Raw genomic sequence first — 22,658 nt, forward strand, 5'->3', positions numbered from 1 at the left:
TCGGAGCTCGTAAGGTTACTGTATTATGCGTCGTAAACACAAAACTGTACGCGTGTCAATGAGAAATTAAAGATAGCACACATGTGCTATCTTTTTGACTGGGAGTGTATATTGAGTAATATTTAATAATACTATGTTGAATAAATCAATATTTGTTAAAAATAGAAGCTTATAATATTTACTATAATAAAAAACTATAATAAAAAACGTTAAAGATAAAAATTTATTAAAAACGGAGGTTAGCTGTCCTACAATGATGACAAAATAAATAATTATTTATTTATTAATTATTTTTTTCTGCTTTTAACTTTTTTTGCTTTTAATATTTTCATAAAACAAAAAATAAAGAAACTGATAAAATATAAAAAGTTAAGTTCTAATTTATCAATTCTCTTCTGAAGAGGAGAAAATTAAATTGATTAGCAGGAGACGCATTTGACTTCTTTTCTTACATCCATCGGCTTAATAAACCAAACTAAGGATGACGTGGAAAATCATTAACAATGATTTATTACAGTGATCGCAAAATCACGATCATAGCCGTGATTTAACTTCATTCAAAATGGTGATCGTGACTTTTTTTTAATTTTATCGTAACAGTTTATATACAAGGTGTCCCAGAACTGGGATAAGACCCGTGGAGGGATGATTGCTGAGATCATTCCAAACAACTTTTTCCTTTCCCAAAATATTAGTTAATGCTTTGTTTTCGAGTTATTAACGACAATCTCTGGCCAATCAGAGCGCGCCTTTAGCGCGGGCCGAACCGCAAGAGTGTTGGGTATGCTCTGCGTTCAGACCGTGGTCGTGATCAAGTGCATCGGCACCACGTCGGTGTAATAGGATTCGTTGTTTATAAGCAACCAATAATTCAATACTATTATTCCTTTCTTTTTTTAATTCATTATTCGATACAGTTTTTGCCCAACGAGTCCTATTATACCGACGTGGTGCCGATGCACTTGATCACGACCACGATTTTAACGCAGAGCATGCCCAACACTCTTGCGGTTCGACCCGCGCTAAAGGCGCCCTCTGATTGGCTAGTGTTTTTCGTTAATAACTCGAAAACGAAAACTTAACCAACATTTTGGCAAAGAAAAAAGTTGTTTAGAATGACCTCAGCAATCATCCCTCCACGGGTCCTACCCCAGTTCTGGGACACCCTGTATAAAAAAAGCCTATAGTATAAATTTGAAATTTATATTTCCGTTTTCTTGTCTATAACTTTAGACTATATACATACATGGTCTAAGAGTGTAACGTGTGAAAAGAAGAGTTATGCTCTTCATCAATCAGAGGCGATCACGAAGGATCACGAATTAGTGTGAGAAATCATCGTGGTTGAGATCGAACGTGATCGAATTATAAGTGATTTATAAGTAGTAGTTTACGTTGTCTCTAAACTAAACTCCTTATATGAAAATTAATACCAAAACAATACAAAAAATTTCTAGACCTAGCGCCACTGTTTCGAATAAAAACAACTCCATATACACATTTCTTTCAGAATTTTGTTCGAAAAATGAGACTTACTTTTCCGTTTCGCTGTTACTTTGCCAGGGTTGCTACTGTCACTTCTGTTGACCCCATGATGTCTTTTAATCTTTTTTTCATTTCCCGCCATACGTACTGTTGGGAGCCGAGGAGTTTGCCGGATCAGGGCGGAAAGTTTGGAGATTTTCGTTCGCTCCACCTAATCTCACTTCTGACGTTCTCGAAGGCATGTTATAATTCTATCTTACTCAATTCGACATTCTCTTTCCTTGTTACATCGAATTAGTAGATGTGATTCTTTCTGCCAATACAAGAAATATGTATGACAGAATGTCACTTTAAACAGGAGTGGCATAGCGGTTAATCACCCCGAAGTCTGCTCACCTGATAAGCTCCTCAGCTCTCAACAGTCGGGGATATTTTAAAGCCATATTTAAAAATTTATAAATCCTTATTAGTGGTAACCTCAGGCCTGATAAATATGATAAGCTAATATAATTCTTCATTCCTATACATCCAACTTTTCAATCAACGAATTGTTGAACAGCAGACACTATGTTTTAAAGGATCTGCTAGATTCTTTGCTTTTCTGCTTGTATCTGTCATATTATAACCATACTATTATATAAAGAGACAGCGTTTGTTTGTATGTACAGAAAAATTTCAAAAACTACTTACCCGATTAATACCAAATTTTAACATTGGCTTCCTTGCCTTCTCTGGAGTGACATAGGCTATATTATTTTAATAAACTGTGGAAACTATCACATTGAATTCTGCCTATCCGTGTGCGATCGTGACAACGTACGCGTTATGTAGTATGGGGTCGCCGCTTTTCTACTGTTTCTGCAGGCAGCAATACCTACTTTTCTGAAATACTAGAGATTGATCACCAAAAAATAATACAACAATTATTACTTCAAATTCTCGAATTTTCTATTTATGAGAGCGGGCGAAGCCGCGACGGGGATGCTAGTAACTTATTATGTAATAGGATTAGGAGTATTAGGCCTATTATCCAAATAGGACTATTTATGCTAAAAATACGTAGTAACACGTGCTAGCAAAGAGTGTAACGTTTGCTATAAAACATTAACGGCCGTATCAAACTGGGGTAGAATTCTACTCTGCTGTGGAATTTTAGGGTTCAGAGATCGATCGTCAAGTCTGCCATTGTCTACAACTCTTTTCCGGAAAAAACCGTCCCTCACAGATGTTCCTGCATCCTTTGAAGTCTTTCTTTGTTTGGTAGACAAGAACTCTCGCACAAAATATTTCTCATACAGCCTTCTTGCTTTAGCTGCATTATAAGCTCATATACAAAAAGCATATTATTCATTTTTAAATTAAAACTTTCTATTGTGACTTTAAGCTCAGTATTTTTTTCCGTAGAAAGAATCTGATTGTATCATAGAGGAGTACTGTAAATGTTTAGAAAATATTTAAATGGTCGTGTACAGGACATTAAACGTTATTTGTAAACAAAGCGAAAAGAATATTACCAGTTCTACTTAGGAAAAAAATTATTAGAACAAAAAAAATTCGTTATATGTTGTAAAGGGGGTCAAATAGAACGTATTTATATGACCCTTTTTCATTGTTTTCAAGTGCTGAATTAATCTCTGAAGTGGGTCCCACATTTATGGAACTGCCACTACTACAATGAAACTGAATCAATAAAATCATACCTTCTATAAATGCATGTTGACGTTGTAACTCATTGATGGATGACGCATTACAAAGACCTTCTGTTGTTCTATTAATATTTTTGTTGGCGTAATCTTTCGACTATTCACTGCTAAAAATTTGGCCACGTGATATCGCGTGGAGGCTTTTGTATATTTTAACAGATTTATTGCCAGCTTATCTGACTCAATGTATGTCTGATGCCAAAGTCTTTTTAGTTCAACACTGCTGAGGGACATTTCAATAATACAATAGAAGAGAAGGTATGAATATGAGATAGGGTAACCCATACACAGTATTAATACTTTTAACTATGATTGTATATCTAGTATCACGACTAGTAGATAAAATACTCTCCCATCACAACCATTCTTGATAGGTACCATTCAGCTTTTGACTATAATAGAAAGTTTCTATGTATGCTTCTTAAAGTGTTTGCTTTGGCTTATTTTGTTAGTTTTTAAAAAGCAAAATGAGTTAGTTATATTATAATAATCATAATGTTAGTATATCATGAGGATATTTGAAATATTTGTGGTTTAATTATGATAATTAATAATAGATAGCAATATGAGACAGTCTTATGTACTAGCACATTTTTTAATTTATTACTAAATAATAAATGTTTCTTGAAGATTGTAAAGGTGAATCGTGGATTTAATATTTACCATGTCATTTATGAGCAAAATAAAATAAACCCTTCGTTTAATTGCTGTTGTCTTAGTATATTTGATGTTCTATTATATTTAATTTATCATTATTTATGTTCGATTCTTATAATCGATAGGTTTATAATTTTATTTTTCTCAAAAGTAACATTGTCTCATATTGCTACTCGAATATCTAATATCCCGAATTTACCATTATTTAGAAAAAGTGAAACAAAAACAAATTTTCTAAACTTTATAATATTTGTATTTATATAGCATTTTCCGCATGAAATTTTTTAAAATTCTATGCTTTTTGTTTCTATTTATGACTATTCTGAGATTCTCTACATATACATATCTAACAATCGTTCTGAAATTTTCCAAAACAAACCCTAATTTTGGCACTAACAATAAGTATATTTAAAATAATTTAGAAAGGAATAATACAATTTTTAATTAATAAATATTATAAAATTTAGTATATAACTAAAAGGAATTAGTATTAGAACAAAATTATTTAATCAAAAAAATTTGAAGCTCCTGTAACTTTTTTCATTGCAATATCGAACCTTCATAAATTTCGAGTATTGTACAGTAAAAGAGAAAAAGGAAAACACATGGGACCAATTAATCACAATTTGTTTAATTTCAGACGTAATACTGGACGTATTTTTGCTCAATTTAAAAAAGGGCGTCTGCGTTTTGGCGTGTTTGAGAAAAACGTGAACAAATATTTGAAAAAAGTCTGCGCTGTCTAGTAAGTTATGAGTAAGCCGTGAAAGAGTGTTTCGAGAAAATTGACCGTAGTGAGGCGGTGATTTCTAGAAAAATGGAGATACTTCACAGTTGAATTTCGCTCCTCCTTTGTCTTGCAGACTTTATTACTTGACATTTGTCTCTTTTATTACTACTTGTACACTTTTAATACCTGGGTACCGTTTCCCCGAATTTTCTACGTTTCGTAATACGATTTAATAAAGTACGAAACATTTTCGTTTGAAATTTTATTAGATTTTTTTACTTTTAAACGTATTGTATAAAACATACAGAAAGGTTTTAAGAATTTGTTCACGGATATTTTTTTCTTAATTGAAGTGTTTTATAAAATTCGTAAAATAAAAATAGTTATTTGCTGTAGCTTTCAATTTTTATTATTAAATATATCAGATACACGTTCTCTTGTATATAGTGGATTTCACGAAAACTGATTATACTGAGCTCTGTTTTGTAATCTAGCTTTATTGCCATCTCATTTTAATACCGTTGATCCTTATTAATTTTTATGAAAAGCACAGAGAAATTAATCTCTACGTTGATTGTATCACACCTGAGAAAAAGGTAATGTTCCAGGTTCCCGCGCTTCCCAGTCGGCTTCTCGGTTAGAATGATAATGTAGTGAAAGGTGCCCCATATACGTACATATACAGGGTGTCCCAGAACTGGGGTAGGACCCGTGGAGGGATGATTCTAAACAATTTTTTCCTTTGCCAAAATGTTGGCAAATGTTCGAGTTATTAACGAAAAACACTGGCCAATCAGAGCGCGCCTTTAGCGCGGGCCGAACCGCGAGAGTGGTGGGTATGCACTGCGTTCAAGCCGTGGTCGTGATCAAGTGCATTGGCACCACGTCGGTGTAACAGGATTCGTTGTTCATGAGCAACCAATAATTTGATACTATTGTTCCTTTCTTTTTTTAATTCATTATTCGATACAACTTTCGCCCAGCGATTCCCATTATACCGATGCGGTGCTGATGCACTTGATCACGACCACGGTTTGAATGCAGAGCATACCTAACACTCTCGCGGTTCGGCCCGCGCTAAAAGCGCGCTCTGATTGGCCAGAGTTTTTCGTTAATAACTCGAAAACGAAGCATTAACTAATATTTTGGGAAAGGAAAAAGTTGTTTAGAATGACCTCAGCAATCATCCCTCCACTGTGGTCTCCCACTACTTGCGTATAAATGTTTAAAGTTTAAATTTAACTTTATTATTTCTTGTTTTTTAGTTATAGACTAAATTTTATAATATTTATTGTAGTATTTAAAAATTGTATTTTTTTCTAAACTATTTTAAATATTATTATCGTCAAAATTAAGGTTTTAGGAAATCCTGCTTTCCCTGTATCGCTATTTTTCCCAGGAAACCCTGATTGATCGCGCCTCACCTCAACTCCCGAGTACTTTCGTTAGTGACGTATGATTGGTAGAAGTGGTTACATCTATCCATTAGGCTTGTGCGAAATTAGGAGGTCAGTCAATGTGCGCGTAGTACTTCCTCTTGCCCTGTGCCGTCAAGCGAGACTTCTTGTGATCGGAGGACAGTAAATATCTACTGTGCATCGATGAACAGAAGTCTCATGAGAAGGCCGCAACTCTGATTGGTTAGAATGGAAGGGAGACACCCCATTTCACACGCATTTGCGGTTCTAGCGAGCTAGCTCATCGACGAAGAAAGTCGATGAGACGTATCGAGACTAAAGGCTGGTTCAGACACGGCTAGTAGTTTAGTCGAGTGGTGAGTAGTTTAGTGTATGGACACTAGAGTTTAGTCGAGTAGTTTAGTAAAACGGTTTAGTCGAGTCGATCCGTTTCATTGGATTTTTCTGGTCGAGTAGGCTTCCCCCACCAGTAACTAGGTTTGCCCCACCACTAACTAGGCTTCCGGACAGACCTGTCCGGACGCATTTCTTTAGTCAAGGGATGAACTCTTGATTTTCAAAGCTCAACTGTACTAGTCCGGACACTTTTCTATGCACTAAACGGTTTAGTAGTAAGTAGCTACTCCCCACTCGACTAAACTACTAGCCGTGTCTGAACCAGTGAGATAGTGCGAGGCGAGCATTGGCGTAGGCATACAGTGGATCCGAAAAGTATTGGCATATGCTTCAAAACAGAATAATTTTTTCGAAATCGAACTAAACCACTTGAGTTTTTTTTTAAGTACAAAATGATATATTAAATATATTAAATAAAGTACGAAATGATTAACGGTAGTTCAGAAAACCCGACCCTCATAAATACAGAAATCCTACGCCTATGTAGCGTGAAACGTCAAAAACCCAAACGTTGGCGTTACGAAAGTGTCCATCGTGTGGGGAACTGGCGGAGCGAACGAGGGTCTCCCTTTGCCCCTGTGCCGTCACGCAGGACATCTTGTCATCGGTGAACAGTAGTTGAGTGAGTGTACCAAATATGAGGCGGCAAGTATAAAAAGTATACAGTGGGTATAGAAAGCATTAATTTGTACAGTAGACAATTTTAAATAATAATAATAAAACTGCGAATTATCAATTGATTTTTTATAATACTTAATTTATTGAGGAACTCTATAATAGAAGTTACTCGCATAATTAGCAAAATTAACAATAATAGTTCAAAAATTGATTGAAATGTACGAATAAGAAACAACGTAGCTTATTCTTATCTATTTAAATTAAATTAAATTATTTATTTCTTATTGAAATTCCAAGGTAGATTTGTGATTAAACAATCGTATGAATGTTTATTGTTCTAAAATACTGTGCAAAAAAAAGGGCAGAAATATTAGTGGAAATAAATTGGATGATTCTTTATTAGATTCTGAATTGAACGAACAGCAATCAATATTACTCGTTGGATGTCGTAAAAATATTACTGACAGCAATACTAACAATAAATCTATTAATACATAAATCTGTACTACAGGAGAAAAATATTATTTCAAAAGAAATCTCTTGTTTCATAAAAAGTTATGTTCTTTCTCAAGACTCTAAAGCACCTTATTCTCTTATTTATTCTTAGATACTTACATGATAAAGGAGTTTTAAATAATATATAGAATTACATATGTAAATATTACATCCCACTATTATTTGAAAGTAAGAAACCGTTTTATTAATAATACAATATTTAAGATTGAAAATTAATTGCAGATTTATATTCGAACATTAAAGTTCGTTAGTTTCACGTTATACTTACAATGTTTTTTCTGTTTAATGACGAAAAAAATTGACTTACAAAGGGTTATACAATCGCGATCAAAACAGGTTTCCAAGGAAAAATGGTGAATCTAGGGGAGAGAGCTTCGTATAAAGTAATGCCTCAATAGTAGATTCATTTTTGTCTCCGTAATACACGCAAAGTTTCCTCCACTATTTCTTGGAATTGTTTCGAGTGATACTTTACTGATAACGAGTCAGTGAAAAGTCAGTTAAAATTAAGGTCGTGAGAATTCCTGCTTTTTATATATCACCATTTTCTCTATGGAAGTCTGATTTGATCGTATTGCGATTTCAAATCGAGAACACTTCCATACATTTACAGTTTGTAGTATCTTTAACCGTTTACTGCTGACGTTGAGAGTATCACAATCAGTGATTTCACTGAGTTTCGTCTTTTATTTTGTGCATAACTAACAAGGAGAAATTGTTAACATGAAAAATCTAATTCTAATGAAAGTTTTTAAGATTGTAGCGGGAAGATCACAGACCTAAGATTATGGAAAATTATTGTTGAGGTTTTAGTGAAAAGAGAGAAATAATGAGACGCCAAGTTGCGTTTTTCCAGGGGTTTTCAATATGGCGATCGTATCGCGTCCTGCCGATCGGTAATCCAGGGTGCGCTGCTGTGCCACTTAAAGCTGCGTTCACGCAACAGTTATAGTTAGGAATGGGCGATGCTCGAAAAAAATATCGATGTTAAAATAATCGATTAGTTAAAAAATCGATAATTGAACATCGATGCTGTTTAAAAAATATCGAAGTATCGAATTCTTTTTTAATAAGGCTTCTTTTGGAAACACCACCCTGAGCACATTTCCTAGAACGTAGCCTAGAAAATGCATATACAGGTAAACAAGAAATATTACACTATATTTCTTATTTAAGTTTTACTAAAAAATATATTTAAATCAGAATCGTACATTTAATGTTAACTTCGAAGAATATTAATGAATTCCCCCCAAGTAGTAATAGTATTTTGCGGGTTCTTGAGCTGTAAGTGCAACAGGGTTGACTTCGTGACTAGAACAAAAGTTTTTATTAAATCTATAGGGAATGGGATATTCTAAGAATAAATATGCATAAGCAGCATAAACTTCAAAACATCATGCGTACATTATAAAAAGTCACTGTACCTGCAATAGCAAAACAGATGCAAAAGGATTGAGATGATAAAGAAAATTGTAGATGGAGTATTTGGATAAGATAATTTTTTTAATCTAAGATCACAGAATAAGAATGAAGAACAGTTAATAAGAGTTACAAAAATATAATAACACAAATGCGTATAGCATTTTTATTTAGTCACAGTATTTTATCACGGTTTATTAAAACGGTATTCCCTTTTATTTCAAAACTTACTGTTATATTTTCATTATTATGATATTGCTATATTTTACAACTTTTATAATTGTAAACACCATGTAACACGTACAATGTTAATTTTCGGTCACGCCGCCCTTGGCATCTATAATTGCCTGAATACGTTTCGACATGCTTTCCATATTTTTTCGGTCATTTTCTAGATTTTCTGGGTCCGTAATGCCATACGAATATAATTTTGTCAATCAGTTGTTGCTTGTTAGTTATTGTCTCTGATGCAATGCGACGCTTTAATAATACCCGTAGATTTTCTATTGGGTTCATATCTGGTGAGTTTCCAGGCCACGGTAAAACTTGAATTTTTTTATTAGTTAGGCAGGCTGTTGCGGTTTTTGTTGGAAAGGGTATATTTCACTTTTATGAAATATATAATAGCATCGGAAACATAAAATATGTAAATTTTCCATCTGTTCATAATTTGATCACCCACTGTAGTGTATAATCTCTTTCATTGTCAAGTATAGCCTGACAACGTTGGGGCATACTGTTGCTCAGCTTTTCCGTGTATTTCTCTAATGACAACCACCATATCCGTTTAATTTGACGGCATAATTGCTTCAAAATAAGTATACGTTTTCCACGAAATTTGATGATACTCCAGACTTTTTCGATCGGGTTAGCATCTGGCACCTGTGAAAGTCAGTTTAGTTATATACAATCTGTTCTTGTAGCATCCAAGATAAATTCACCAATCCACTCTTTAGCAGATTTCAGAAGACTTTTTTTATATATTTTTAACATCATTTCTGCATTTAAATTATCCACAAAGAGACACAATGACCCAAGAAACCGAGAGAGCAGTAGCATCTCCAGGCATTGAACTTTACCAGATGTATAGTATACATCTATAGCATTGAACAGTCTCTAACAGACGAGGCTTACTTTTTAGGAATCCATGTCCAAAAAGAAGCTTCATCAGTAAAAATCACATTACAGTAAAACTTGGATATATGCAACAAACATTGGGACCCAGGCGTTGCATATATCCAGTCGAGGTGTCGAATCTCGGGTTACACGCGACGAGCAGCCAAGCGTGAACGTAGAAAAGGACAGACAGTGGTGGAAAGAGAGAGGTCCGATGATCAAAGGAAAGAGCCGAAACGTATCGGTGTGACTAATACTAATTCAACTATAAAACTTTTTTATTTTTGACTTTTTTTTACTGAAACTTTTACTAACGCATTGGTGAAATTTTTCTGATTAAAATGATACCAAACACGATATAGTTTGAATTATAATTACTTGCTAAAATTGATGTTAAAAGTTGGCGAAAAGCAAAGGAGGATTGGAAATGAAAACCGGTTGCGGCGTCGACTCGGGTTTCAAACGTTGCATATATCCAAGCGAGGTGTCGATTCTGGGCATTTAAACGTTGCATATATCCAAGCGAGGTGTCGATTCTGGGCATTTAAACGTTGCAAATATCCAAGCGAGGTGTCGATTCTGGGCATTTAATGTTGCATATATCCAAGCGAGGTGTCGATTCTGCGTCCGTACAAATCGTTTGTACCGTGCCGCGTTACTTATTGTATGTTCGTACACAACATGCGACGTGTTGCATGTTGCATGTTGCGTGTTTCATGTATCTTTGGTGTACGGCCTGCCTTATACATATGTAGCCAAATCATATCGTGTTTGGTACCATTTTAATCAGAAAAATCTCACAAATGCATTAGTAAAAGTTTCATTAAGAAAAAGTTAAAAATAAAAAAGTTTTATCGTTCAATTAGTATTAGTCACACCGATATTACGGTCGGATCATATTACACGGTTTCCTCGCCGAGCGGCTCGGTTCGGCTTAGGGGGATCCCCCCAAGTGGAGGGGATAGCGATGTTGCATATATCCAGACAAACTTTTGTTGCATATATCCAGGTTTTACTGTATTCCAATTTCGGTCAATGTTTTGATGTCTCCAGTTTAACCGCTTTTGCATGTGGTTTAGCGACAGCAATGGTTTTTGCAACTTGCTTCGGTATGCGACGTTAAATTCTTGTCATAATTTCAACATTGATTCCCTTTTTCACAAGAATTTCTCGGATCTGACGCAATGTTATAGAAGGATGTCGCTTAAACAATTTTAAAATGATTTTATCCTATCTATAGCTTGTTACACGCATTTCCCCCCTCTCTTTAAAATCATCAGCATTTTATACTGTCTTATATCGTTCCACCCACTTCCTAACAAACGCACTTGACTTTTTCATGTAACGAGTTATCGCTGAAAAACTCAATTTTGGTCCTTTGAGATGTATACAAAGACTAGAGGTGTGCGAGTACTCGATTTATTCGAGTACTCGAATTTCGAGTCGAATAATGATCGGTCGGTCGAGCCGAGTCGATCGCTTGAATTTGCCGAGTTACTCGAAATCGACGAACTACTCGAAAAAATCGAACTACTCGAATATTCGAGCCCTCGTAAATCGAAGTTTCACAAGGGCTCGAATATTCGAGTAGTTCGATTTTTTCGAGTAGCTCGCTTTTATATCAAACAGTTCGTCGATTTCGAGTAGCTCGGCAAATTCAAGCGATCGACTCGGCTCGAACAATCGAAGCGAGTTCAGCTCGGCTTGTAAATTACGAGTACTCGCACACCTCTAACAAAGACACACTGATTCGAATGGTCTAGTGTGCGCTGAATTCATTATGAAATTCGAATATTTATAACAACGGATGTTGCTGACTGACAAATTCATAATAACGCGACATAGTTGATCCCCACATCACTCTAGTGCAACAATTGCTTAACTCGACAGAACGCATTTGAATGGTAGATCAACTATTGACATTTACAGTCACTCGAAAAGATAAGCTAGGTTTGAAACAAACACGATTAAAAAGTAATATTACAAAAGTTTTGCTGAAATATTCGAAAATATGACGACAAATACCTTGTTGACATGTAACTATTTTAAAAAACATAGTGATATCGTGCTCAACTTATTACTAATATTACTAAACAATTTACTAAGAACATTTTTACGGATGTCGACTTTTTGCTGTTAACATCATATGATCACCAAAAAATGTCTTACGTGAGAGTTATACAATGGAACCCTTATCGAAGCCCGACGAGGAAAAAAATAAAAGTAGAGTACAGCGCAAATGTATTGTTTTTCTTGATAAAGGCAAACACAACAATAAGCAGGCTCTTTTTGTTGCTTCTGGGTTTCGTACGGTTTTGTATAGTCCTCAGACTGGAAGGAGTCGTTTTAGATATCATATCCAATACTAAATTCCTGCATGCAATTCTTTTAGATATTTTTGTAATCATAATACATTATGAGTAATATACGTATAGCATATTTTATCTTACAACAGACTTTTGATAATTTTCCACAAAGGCCTATTACCGTCCATATGTATGTACTTTTGCCAATATTAATTACGTGTTCCCACCACGCTGTTTTTCACGTATGTGATTTGTTTGACTATTTCATTATTTTGGGAATATTCCGTTATGCTTGTCTTCATCTTTTGCCACTATGCCGTTCCGCTAGCTATCTTCTCAGCGCAGTATATATGATTTGGTACAGTAGATAATATTAATAAAATTAAGGCATTAAGAAGAAAGGAATGACATTGAAAGTTTGAATATTAATATCAATCTTATTATACGTTAGCTTTGCGGTGAAGGCATTTTTTAAGTTTCCGTTTTCCAGAAATGTCCTCCCATACTGCTCCTAGTACGGAAAGTCATCAAGACTGCAGGAACCAACTGCTGCTTAGAAGCAAATATTCTCCTCCCAGAGGTACCACACTATGGAGCTTAGTTTAAGGGAGTAGACACAGTTAATGCAGCGAGGTGACATTTCTGGCAAAAATGAGCCTAAACTGGGGTTTACGGGAATAATCTCTTCGTTCTTATATGAGGAGATTTGGGGCTGAATGAGGACTCAATCGAAAGAGGAAGTTCAATGTAGGCGTACCGTCGCAATGCCTTTGGCGAGATGAGCGTTTAAATGTGTGTGTAAGAATTCTTGAGGGGCTGTTGCCTTCCTAGATCGTTGTTGCGCGCACGGTTCCGAAATATACAGGGTGTCATGTAACGCATTTTCACGCTCCTAGATGGTGGTAGGGAGGGTAATTCTGAACAACTTTTTCCTTTGCGAAAAAGTGGTCCGAAGCTTCCTTTTTGAATTATTAAGCAAAAACACTGACCAATCCGAGCGCGTATAACGCGCGGGCTCAGGAACGGCAGCGTCGGCTACGAAGCGGGGCTTAACGTAGGTCGCGAACGAACGGCTCGGCACCCCGTTAGCATAGCACAATATTAAATTTACGAACGAATGGGTAAGTTTCACAGAAATTATTTTAAAATTTGTATTCATTATTTCATTTCAAACATTTTTATTTGTTATTTAGAATGTTTAAAATTTCCTTTTTTACATAATGACAGGCGACAAGAGATTAGATTCCGTATTCGTTTTGAACAACAACAAAAAATGTTTAACTAGTTTAATTTTTTTATTGTGCTATGCTAACGTGGTGCCGAGCCGTTCGTTCGCGACCTACGTCAAGCTCCGCTTCGTAGCCAACGCTGCTGTCCCTGAGCCCGCGCGTTATACGCGCTCGGATTGTTCAGTGTTTTTGCTTAATAATTCAAAAAGGAAGCTTCGGACCACTTTTTCGCAAAGGAAAATGTTGTTCAGAATCACCCCCCCCTACCACCATCTAGGAGCGTGAAAATGCGCTACATGACACCCTGTATATGGCACGATAGCTGAGAATAGTCCTTTCATCCTTTTCGTAACAGAACACGCAAGTGGCTCCACCATTACTGCTGTAATACCGACCTGCCAAATCGGAGAGATCACGTGTTGTCTCTGCTGCAAGAGTTGAAACGACGTTTTCTTACCACGGCTTCGAAACCTTTTATTTCTTTTATTAGTAGTTATTGGAATTTTTTAATAAATTTACACTTTTCGACTTTTGTTAAAACTTTTGGTTATTTCTTCTATTTCATAATATTCGTCAAATAATGTCAATACCGCATATATTTCAGTTACACTGATTTGTAATTAATTTATTTCAACTTTGTTTCACACATTAATTAAGTATTTCAAATGATATTATTAATTTAATTAGTGATCGGTCAATTTCACACTGCTATAAATCATGCCATTTAAACAGTTCATTTACACGTGAGAAGTAAAACTGTTCTATTTATCTATCATTTTATCCATTTTGAAAGTTACAACGTATATCTATTCACTTTTAATGTCACACATTAAATCTTAATATATTGAAAAATAAATTTTGATTTTAATCATTAATTTTAATTATAATGTTCATATTCAGTGACATATTTCTTTCAACAGTGATGTTATAAATTACATTAGTTCAGGTTGAATATAACAAATATTTAATTAAACGGGAACAGCAAAAGAAAATGTTAAAACATCTTTTGTATTTATGTAGCTATGAATAAACGAAAAGTTCAGAACTATCATAAACTTTATTTCTTACGTCCAGAACATGCATGACATTAGAAGGTTATAAAATGAAAATGATAGTATATCATTCTAAAATACAAATATAAAATGCATAAAATGCAAATATTTGATTGATATAGATATTAACAATAAGAGGATTATAAACTAAATGTATCATTAACCTATGAGGATATTTAGGTGATTATCAATGAATGTATCAACATAAATGAATAAGCTCAGCAGTTCATAACGCTATTATCTTTGAGATTAACATGGTAAAATTCGATTTTTATTAATGCATAGAAGACAGTGCTATTAACGTCCGTATAAATACGTGCAAAGTGGTTTTCCGATAATTCGTATTTGTAGAATAGATAATATCGGAGTTTCAGAACTTTCTACGCCCATTAGCATCATTTAAATAGAGAATTATTTCACGATTGTTAGACAAAAAGTGCGATTTCGGGATCACGACCGCCCGCGATCGGTGTCCTGCGTGGGGACGTCATTAGTAAATCAGGGTACGTGATTGACAGTGGCCCACCCCGTGATTGGTTGACGGTGACGTGCTGTGCAGACTTCTCTCTATTTCTTTATCAATTATAGAAAATTTTAACGATTCCCTTTAATCCGTTGAGTAATATTTTTGTCCAATAAATTATAAACATAAAATCATAATTCAAGGCGCATACTCACTATAGACAAATACCCTTCGGTAATCGAATTTTGCTGTTCGAAACGAACTCGAACTCGTTATCCAGGTGGCGATGTGCAGAACAACCGTCACCTGTAGTGTATAAAGAGCGAGGACTCCCGGCAAGAGAGTAGTTATTGCGAGCGTGGTGTTAAGGGCACAGACTCCTTCGAGGCCTTGGCACAAGGAGTCTGTGCCCTTAAAGACAATAAACACAAAAGGACTGTAAGCGGTGAATATATACATATACTTTCAAACCACGCCTAATAAACCGTCAATTTTCCTACTCCGTTCGATTATTTTTATTCTCCTTATATTTCAGTGTTTTCCAAAGTGTGGTACGCGTGCCTCCCAAGGGACGAGAAGAGTTTGGTGGGGGTACGCGCTGAATGAATTTTACTTTACGTTTATTATTATTTTGTTTATGTACTAAAAAAGGAGAAAATAAATATATTTTGTTATAAGCGTTTGCAATTTTTTTTTTTACAAGGGGTACTCAGTGTTACGAAAATTATAGAAGGAATACACAGATGTTGAAAGTTTGGGAAACACTGTTATATTTCATTTATACATTAAAAAAATGGACACGAAATATTAAATAGACTTTGCAGAGTATCAATAAGAATAATGATAATTTTTTTCCGTGAAAAATGGTGTATATGAAATGCTGATCTTTAAACGTTTGTTCTAATTACAGTCATTAATATATTTATTAAATAAAGCTAAATACATTCGATAAACATCGATACGAGGAAATTGATTATTTAGCAAATGAATAGTTAATTATTCGATCCAGACTACTGTATGTACGTCGGCTGTGATTTTGGCGATATGCATATAACTCAATTAATACTACCCAGATAGCACAGAAACATTTCATGTATGTCCATCGAACGTCCATGCTGGACGTTTCGGACGTACGGAGAATGTCCCGTTAACATCCATATGTCCCCTATAAGTCCTGGTTATGTCCTTTAAAGATCCTAGGAAGGTGCCTGTTAAAAAGTGGAACGTCCAGGGGACGTCCTGTGCGTACATTCTCAGGATGTTTTCTGAACGTCCTAAAGTAACATTCTCTGTACGTTGTGTGAACGTTTACAAAACGTTGCAGAACGCTATACTAACGTCTTGAAAAGCGTACAAGGAACGTATTCGGAACGTCCGAAAGTAACATTCTCTGTACGTTGTGTGAACGTTTACAAAACGTTGCAGAACGCTATACTAACGTCTTGAAAGCCATATAAGGAATGTTTTCCGATCATTTAAAATTACAAAACGTTTTCTGTACTTTTTTTTATAATCTTTATTTTTATTACATATCTATTATTTATTTTATTATTTCTACTACAAATCTTTTACAATGATCTTGTTGCGTTCCGCAGCTCTCCTTAGCCAAAACTGTATGGACACCTTAGTTTCTTTCTTATCTTTGCACACTTTTGATGTTTGTGCTGCGTCTAAACTACAGAAATTCAGTTGAATAATATATTCAATTCGAAGCAAATAAATATAAAAAATAACATATGATGGATACCGACTACATGTTTTTCATATATTTATACATAGAATTGTACGCACAACCATTTCATAAAGAAAAATAAAAAATCGGTATGCATCGTATACGAATAACATATGTGTTGTCGTCTCAAAAAAGGCATAATTACCTATTATTAAGAAAAATTAAGGAATTAAGTTAATTAAGAAAAAAGTGACACTTACCTGAGATGGCAGAAAAACTCGTCAACACACTATAAACACCAGTAAGAAATACTAATATTCACTCGTAATATGACGATCGTCAACGCTTGAAATTCACACTCAAAGTGTACGGAGACTCGCTATACGTCTTGTCGCAACAACGTTTCACGAAAAAGTGTCGATGGTGGTTCGTCATATTCCCAAGTTGGAAATTCCGCCAATCGTTTGTCAGCGCCCGGGATCTGTTTTCTGTTTAGGCCTTGTCATAAAACAGCAGGCCCCAAACTTCGGTCGTTCTCGCCGCGCAGGCGACGTACGGGTCATTCTACCCTATTTTGGACATACGTCACATCTATGTCCGTAGGACTTTCAAGACGGACGTTCCTAGGACATACGAAATGTTGGCCCCACGGACGTCCGTAGGACTTTCAAGACGGACGTTCCTAGGACATACGAAACGTTCGCCCTACGGACGTCCGTAGGACTTTCAAGACGGACGTTCCTAGGACATACGAAATGTTGGCCCCACGGACGTCCGTAGGACTTTCAAGACGGACGTTCCTAGGACATACGAAATATACGTTTTGTGGACATCCCAAGGATGTTCAAAATGGACGTTGGACGTTCGGACATAATCTGGACATGAAACGGACGTCCCTGGGATGTACGGTGCTATCTGGGTATTATCACATAACAATAACAATATTAATGCTAACATCCGTACGATTCAATTAATATTATACCATGCTCAATTCATATTATTATAGTATTAATATCAATAGCGCTAAGATCATAGTCAACATGGTTCTGTGATATCCGCAGCGGATGTGTTAAATCAGATTGCAGTGTTTATTCAATTGCTTTTAACACGGAATTGTTCCGCGGATTCTCTGAATAAAACGATATGAGTTATTGTTGTGTTGAAAACATTTAAATTATATTAATACAACAATCGACGTCAAAATGATGCACGAAACGCATCACTCTTTGCGGATATTATCTAGTTTGTTTTAAAAACCAAACCTCCACAAGAGAATTTAATTATATCACGTGAAGGGCTGATATCTTTTTTGTGGTAAATATCAAAGAAAACTATTAGCCAGCTTTTATTTTCAATGTAGAAACAAAATATTGTAGTTTAGGAAACCACAAAAGGTCCAAAAGTTCCACAAAAGGAACTGATGACGATTAAAAATGAGGACTTGGGATTTTGTAACATCAATAAATATTAATATTCTTTTAATTAGATTAATTGTATTATAATACGAAAATGCTCGTTTTTTTATATATGCTTTCATTTTATTGCGCCAAGTGTTCATCGTCAGAGCCAAGTAAAAATCGCAAAAGTTAAGTACCAAAAACTTCTGTATTCCCAGTAATTTTAATTTACAATTCTGCAGAACTTTACTTTGAAAGATGCAATATAAATTATGTAGTTACAAAGTTCACTACATCGATACTGATTCTGTTCAGTTCACAAACTAGGGTAAAATGCTAACAACTTTCTAAGTAATAGCATTTGAATCGATACAGATACTTTTTAACAAATACTTCAACGTCTTGTAAAGTTTCAAAATCTTTTAACCATTTTCCTTTTCTCGAAATAAAAAGAACCGTTACCTCATACTACTTTGTCAAGAAAATGGCAAGTGAAGTAGACTTGGTCCAATTCAACCTAACACAACCTAAATTCCATCTTATTTAACTGTTACAGTTGGTACTAAAATATTAGTATTGAGTAGGAATATTATGATTCACAAAGATTAAAGACTGTCTCTTAATAAAAGGTATACCTTAGTAGTTCAAATATATTGGCTTTAATAATAACTTATCGCTACTTCGTATCAGGTATTTCTACTCCCATCCTACTCCTATTTAATAGCAATGAATAAATATATCTATTTATGTTTTATTTTATTCTTACATTTCATCATTTCGAAGAATAAAGCTGGCTACATACGTTCCGGCTTGCCGGATCCAGCGGTCTACTCAGACCATTGACGCTGGTCGGATCGATGTCGCGCTTCCACACGCTCTGGTTGGCCTGATAATTTACTTGCTTAGCCCCAAAAATGCACGGTTTTCTGCTATACACGCGCCAGCGGCCTAATTTGCCGACGGAATGAAAATTTCTGAAGTGTCTCCTCGATTTCTGAAGTACTTTCACGACTTGACAAGGTCGTAAAAAACCACATGTGTAGGTTGCTCGAAGCATGTGTAGAAATACACATCTTTGGGTCTAAGCTGGTGGCCGTACAAAAGCCGAAAAACTATTCGATTAGTAGCTTGAAGAGCAATGAAACACTTCTTTTCCCAACTGCTGTCGAACACACCAGAAAAATAAATATCATTATGATTATTATTAATTGTGAATTATTAAAATGCTTAAAACGTTTTACACCTTGTACGATTAAAAGAATATCACTTTATTGTATTATTTGTAACATTATTTGAGTAAGCAACTATGAAATAAAGAAAAATTGTTGATAGTGAGAACAAAGAATTATTTAAAATAAAACGTTATTTTATTTTCTCAAATAAAATAACATTAATTAATGGTAAATTATAGCTCTATACGGCATCATTACTGACTGACTCCTTCTTCCTCCACTATTCTTCCACGCCTCGATCTGGAAATGCTAATAGTGGAACATTCCTACTTATCAACACTCAGGCTTGCAAACTAACTATTATAGAGAGATGAGAAGTTGACGAGCTTAAGGAATGCGGGTACGATTGTTCGTCGTCGATAAGTCACACCCCACGCACACGCATTCTAGATCGTCGCGTGCTATTGGTCGATGCGATCACACACTAATCGCGTTGCCTGACAAAAAAAAATGAGACTTCGCGACAAAGCGAGATGGTACGAAGTCAGCATTGCGGCGAACTTTGAACGCGAGGATTAAACATAGGGACAGGGCGGAGCGTGCGAAGTGCTCCCTTTGCCCCTGTGCCGACCCGCTCTTCAACTTCTCATCTCCCTATAGTACTGTGCAGAGATGAGAAGATGATAAGCGGAAGGAATGCGGGTACGATTGGTCGTCGTTGGTAAGTCATACCTCACGCACACGCATTCAAAATCGTCGCGTGCTATTGGCCAATACGATAACACATACTAATCGCGTCGCCTGACAAAAACGCTTCGAGACAAAGCGAGGTAATACGAAGTCTGCGTTGCGGTGAATTTTAAACCATGGACGTAGGCTCGTATTATAGAGTCCTGTCTATAATAGTACTGTCTCCCTCGGAAATACGGAATTGCTACGCCTATGGAAGAGCGTGCCACTAAAGTCGAATGGTGTGGATTACGCGAGGATCAAACGTGAGGACAGGGCGAAGTGCTCCCTTTGCCCCTGTGCCATCCCGATCGTCAACTTCTCATCTCTGCATAGTACTATGGCACTTACTAGTTAACGACTGTATTTACGCACTTATCACCAAACTAACCTATTCGAAGAAGTTCGCAGGGTAGGAGTGTTAGGAAAGTGGAAATTTCGGAAACCTTCAGAGATCGAAGGTTTTCTCATCTGCTCTTGTCCGGCTGGGAGACCGTTTAATACTAGGGTGATGAACTGACGCCCCTCAGGCCACATACGGCTCGTGCCCCTCCTTTCTTGATCCAGAGCGAGTTAGGAGAACAACTCCCTCCATGTCAACTATGTACATCGATTGTCACTTCATCGAATTTCTTTCTCACTGCCTCTTCTTGTCTCACAATCAGTTTATTGATTCCTCTACCAAGCACATTATACCTACTATATACTCTGTTGGGAAATAATTATCGTAATGGAAAAGCAGTAGCGCGTGTTGCCCGCGGTAGAGAAGAAGTTATCGTCACCCCTAATTTAACACGTTCGCTGCGGCGTTTTGGTCCCTGTGGACCGACAGTGTCAAACTTGCAAAATAAACTTGGTAATTCATATAATATAAAAACAATATGTTTACACATTTTTAATGTAATTTATTAAAACATTCTAAACATTATGCTTTTTACGATCCAGCTCTCTGCACTGCCTGCACGGAAAGCATACCGAAGTGGGCTCCCCAGCCAACGTGTTAATCTGAACAACTCTATTCATGGATTCACAGTACAGTTGCCCAGCGAGTACCATTGGGAGCATTGGTACAATGATTTACAAACAAGTATTAGCCTCTCGAAGCGATAGGTCGCAGCGACCAACTTTAGCGAGAAACATGAAATGAATTTAGCAATACGAGAATCGTCCTATGAATGCTTTCACAATGAACAATGTTACACCGGTATCTATTATACATGTATCGCGAAACATGTACAATATCAATCGTAGTGTCCGTTCGTCTAGTGAAAAAGTACTGACTTTGGAATCCAAGTTTAACCGCAACAAATATCATAAATCTAATTATTTAATAAAAGCGTTAAAATAATTAACATAATCATCTGATAAAAGCTTTAGAATATTCAGTAATTTAGAATTTCAATAATTTATTTGAAATTACAAAATACACTATTCGAACGGACACTATGATTGATATTGTACCACTGTATGAAAGAGCTCTATCGGAGCAATGCTAAATCGCTCAACGCCATTTGACTAGTTCTACGGATTATTGCTCGCGTTGCGGTATTTATAATCGTTCGTGTCCCGTGCACTAGCGAGAGCACGCAATTTTCGGGTAGCCATCTAGCGGCAGCAGCGACGTTCTTGTCTCTACGTTGCAGCTGTTACGTATCCGTCTTGGAAATTTCCTTATATGGTGTTACAAACCCTTCTCAAGAAATTTCCTTATATGGAATCGGATGTGTGCACCCGACACCAACCGTCTTCTAGAAAATTCGAGACCAACGCAAAGCAAGGGCGCGGTCCTACGGGTCACGTAGAGTCAGTCCCCACCACCCTTTTTACTCTAGTTTTTGAGTATAAAAAGGGTGGCGACAAGGGCACCTCGGGTCTAGTTGAAGTCTAGAATCAGTTCGATACACGTCAGTACGTTCTTTTTCGGATAATCTCTGCAACGAGGAAACTCTGCGAGATCGGGTATTCAAGTCCCTTTCAAGCACTCACAGTAACTATACAGTACGTTGTCGGCTGTTAAGCATTATTATAATCGTTGTAATCCGCCCCCGTTTGCTCGTGTTCGTGAAAACCGAGAAGGATTAGATTCTTGCTTCGCGGAATCGAAACTAAACTTTATTTATTCAAATCATTTCAAACGTGCAACCTAGAGTTCAATTCATTGAATACCGCGACAATTACACACAACAATTGTAAGGTCCGGAATAGAGAATAAACTCATACTAGTTTAATTTACATACTATTGTACAATTATATTTACTGTCCAGAAACCCACTAAGGTGTACCTTTACCGCTCGAGGTACATCAATCAAGTTACGAGACCTAATACTAACGCTTCCTGCGGCTCCCTACGTTAGCCATACGTAGGTTCGTCCGCATATCACTCTCCTGAGGCTCCCTACGTTAGCCATACGTAGGTTCGTCCTCCGCTCTACACCTTTCCTGTGGCTCCCTACGTTAGCCATACGTAGGTTCGTCCACCATAGCCAACCTCCTGGAGCTCCCTACGTTAGCCATACGTAGGTTCGTCTCCACGTCTACTTCCTTAGGCTCCCAGTGTTAATAACAACACTGGTCAAGCCA

At 36.3% G+C, this 22,658-nt stretch overlaps 1 protein-coding gene across 2 annotated transcripts in view; it reads right to left on the reverse strand.

The window, feature by feature from the left end:
• LOC114880391 (cytoglobin-1-like) overlaps positions 1-22,658 on the reverse strand; it is a 117,460-nt gene that overhangs the window by 44,302 nt on the left and 50,500 nt on the right. The gene's annotated exons all lie outside the window — the stretch shown is intronic.

The sequence above is a fragment of the Osmia bicornis genome, chromosome 8, assembly GCF_907164935.1.
Source record: "Osmia bicornis bicornis chromosome 8, iOsmBic2.1, whole genome shotgun sequence".
In the NCBI taxonomy this organism is placed as follows: domain Eukaryota; kingdom Metazoa; phylum Arthropoda; class Insecta; order Hymenoptera; family Megachilidae; genus Osmia; species Osmia bicornis.